This window comes from Galeopterus variegatus, unplaced genomic scaffold (genome assembly GCF_000696425.1).
Source record: "Galeopterus variegatus unplaced genomic scaffold, G_variegatus-3.0.2 Scaffold1584, whole genome shotgun sequence".
NCBI lineage: Eukaryota > Metazoa > Chordata > Mammalia > Dermoptera > Cynocephalidae > Galeopterus > Galeopterus variegatus.
The window spans coordinates 82,246-85,841 of NW_007727695.1; positions in this window are offsets into that span (position 1 = coordinate 82,246).

A 3,596-nucleotide genomic window follows, 5' to 3' on the forward strand; every position below is an offset into this window, starting at 1 on the left:
ATTTTCCTTTTTAAGGTCCATTATCTCCCAGCTTTCTGCAACTACAGAGAAGTTCAGAGCCATTATCATTCATAATGCTGCTATTTGTTTCTCTCTCTTCTCTTCCTTTTAATTTGGGAGGATATAATGTTTATTATTATTGTAATATATTTAAGATTATATAAATTAAAAGAAGTTCAGAGCCATTATCATTCATAATGCTGTTATTTGTTTCTCTCTCTTCTCTTCCTTTGGCTTCCTTTCTCTCAAAATCATCTCTTTATAATGGTGTTATGCCTGGATGTGGATGGGATTAAGAACTTTTTAATTTATCATATTGAACACACCATGGATCTTTCCAAGCTAGATATCACATTATTATTTCTTGAATAATTGCCTACCAGTCTTTTCTCTATTCTCTCCTCTGGAATTCTTCATAGTCCAATATTTTATCTCCTGGATTTACCTTCTAAGCTTCTTAATTTTTTAATTTTATACCTCTTTACCTTTTTGCTATATTTTCTTGACTTATCTTTTGGTACTTCTATGTTGATTTTTTTTCAGCCACCATTTTTGTTTTCATATTAAAGAGATCCTACTTGTTCTCTGAATATTTTTTTATACCATCTATTTGTTTCCTGGATGCAAAATGTTTTCTTATTTTTATGAATATAGTCAGTCTATTATTATATGACTTTTTTGAAGTTTTCTCTTATTCTTTACACTGTCTGTTTCTTCTGGCTTCCTTTTATCTGTGCGATTATTTGGTCTCTCTTTCACATTGAAGATCTTCATCAAATGCCTGAAGTCCTTAGACATCTGTTCCTACATTATGTCATGCACTTAAAAGCCACCAGGATGCTCCTAAGTGCATGGATGGGGCTGACCAACAGGATAATCTCATGTGTGCTCAAAGGTGGTAAACAAGGCTATTCACTGGGACACATACCCCCAACAGCCAGCATCCGGAAGCTTTTATCTTGGCCTGCTCCATTTCTCAAGAGAAAAAATTCTCTAATCTCTGAGGAGTCCAGCTCCTTGCCAAAACCCTATGTGTCATCTTTCAGGCCCACCCGTAGGTACTTTCAAAGGCTTTCCTCTGACAGGTCTTGTGGGGAACACGTGCCCTCCCCACACTGAACTTGGTGCACAGCCCGATGCATGGCAGTCTCTGAAGGGCATTTCAGTCAAGGACTAAGGCCCTCCAAACAAAGCCACACTCTTACGTATATCTGCAGTCCGAGCACAAGCATCTCTACGCAGAGGCCTCTTTATGGGGGGCGCTTAGTCAGAGGTCAGGCACCTCTGCCAAGACCTCCATATTAGGGAACCCTGAAGACATTTTTCTCCACTGTGACTCAATGTTCAATGCTTTCCCATTCCTATGCACTTCCTCTCAACCTCCCTTCTGGCCAATGAGATAATCCCACTTCTAAACTGATCTACCTGACCCTCACCCAACACCATTCCATGGGGGAAATGGAACATTGAGAGCTGGTACTTTCTCCTTTTTGGCCTCTTGCTTATACTAGTGTAGTAAATGATCAAAGGCTTGACTGTTTTCACTTTGCTTCATTCTTTTAATCAACTACTCCAGTACCTGGCAGCTCAGCTCTCTGCAGCTCAGCTCAGCTCTTTACAATATCCTGCCAGGGTCCTGGCACTGTGGGAGCAAGATTGCAGAGAAGGACTGGAGGTCCCACAGTTCAGCATGTTGAATCCTCATGTTCTCAGCCCCAAGTCTCACTCCAGACCTTCACTGATGTCCTTGAATTGGAAGCCCCTCTGACTGAGATCCTCCTCTGAATCAGGCTTTTTTGTCCCCACCACTCCACCAAAACAGTGGTTATCAAGATCACACTCATGTCCATGCTGCCAAATCCAGTGGTCACCCTCAGAACACATTTCACATACCTCTTAGCAGTACCTGATGTTCATGATTAGCTTCCTCCTTCCTAAAGTAGAATCTTCCCTCAGCTTCCAAAACCCACACTCTCCTGCTTATACTTCCATATCACTAGCCACTTATTTGGTCTCATTTATTTACACTCTTCTTTTCAGTCTCTAAAAGCTGTCTTAAATGTTTCCCCAGAACAAGCCTAAGGACATCTTTTTTCTTTCCGTACACTGAGTCCTCAGGAGATCTCATCCAACCCCGTCACTTTATTTATTTATTTTAACTAGGTAAAATGCCAAGTCAAATGTAGTATGTAAGCATTTTTTAAAGATTTAACATGTGTACAGCTGTGCTACCATTTTTTTTAATTCTTATCTTTTTTTAAATTAAGGCAATATTCAAAATGAACTATTTTAAAGAGTAAAATTCTGTGGCATTTAATACATTCACAATGTTGTGTAGCCATTACCTACATTAAATTCCAAAACATTTCCATCACCCCAAACAGGTCTTATCTTTTTACAATGCATTACTGATGAAGTTTTTGAATGTGTGGCCCTAGCCCCCTTTTCTCCACAATCCCTGTGGTTTTTACTGGGTGATTTTGTACATGGGTGGTTTTACAGCAGAACCGACTGTACACAGTCAGCAAAGCACTGTATCTACATATTTAGTGATGATGACTATTGTTAGCCTGGGTTCCCCAAAGAAACAGAGCCAATAGGATATGTGTGTCTGTGTATGTGTGTGTTTGTACACATATATATGAATATATAGTAGTATATATAAATATTCACTATAAGGAATTGGCTCACGTAATTATGAAGGCTGAGAAGTAGCAATCTGGAGACTCAAAAGAGCCAGTGGTATAAGTTCCGGTCTGAGTCCAAAGGCCTGAGAACCAGGAGACCCGATGGTATAAGTTCCAGTTTGAGTCTGAGTCCACAGGTAGGGGAAGACCAGTGTCCCAGCTCCAGGATGCCTTCTTGGATGCCCTGCTTGGGCTTCATCTTTGCTTTTCCTGGTTCCTTACACCACCTGCCGAAGCACCAGGCAGACCAGCAACATGCTGGTACTTGCAATCAACGTACTTGGGTCTTGACTCAGCCACAGCCCTCAGTGCGTGACCTTCAACAAGTTATTTATCATCTCTGAGTCTTAGTTTCCCCATCAACCCCACCACTTTAAATACTCCTATACACCAATAACTCCCAAATCTCTATCTACAACTCCAGCTTCTTCCTGAATTCCATCCGTTCTCGTCTTTTTCCTTCCAGTCCATCAATGTGTCCTGTCAACTTTATCTACACGACAACTTTAACACTCCTCACCATCTGCTCGACTGCCACCCTAGCCCACAGCAGATCATCTCTCACCTGCACTGATAGGATAGATCCCTAAGCAGTCTCTCTGCTTCTACACTTCCACCCCCACCCCAAATGATCACAATGATCCTTTAAAAATGTAAATAGCATTAGGTCGCATGACAAAATTTTCCAGTGGCTTCCCATCAAATAGAGAATAGAATCTAAACACCTTACCATTGTTTACAATGCCCTATATAATCTTAAATATATTACAATAATAATAAACATTATATCCTCCCAAATTAAAAAGACGGCCATTCAAAGATGACCTGAGATTCATGTTAATTTCAATGCCTGAGGAGATTAACAGGCTAATCATCTGTTTCCCTTTCTTGAAGTTCCAGTCTGTACGT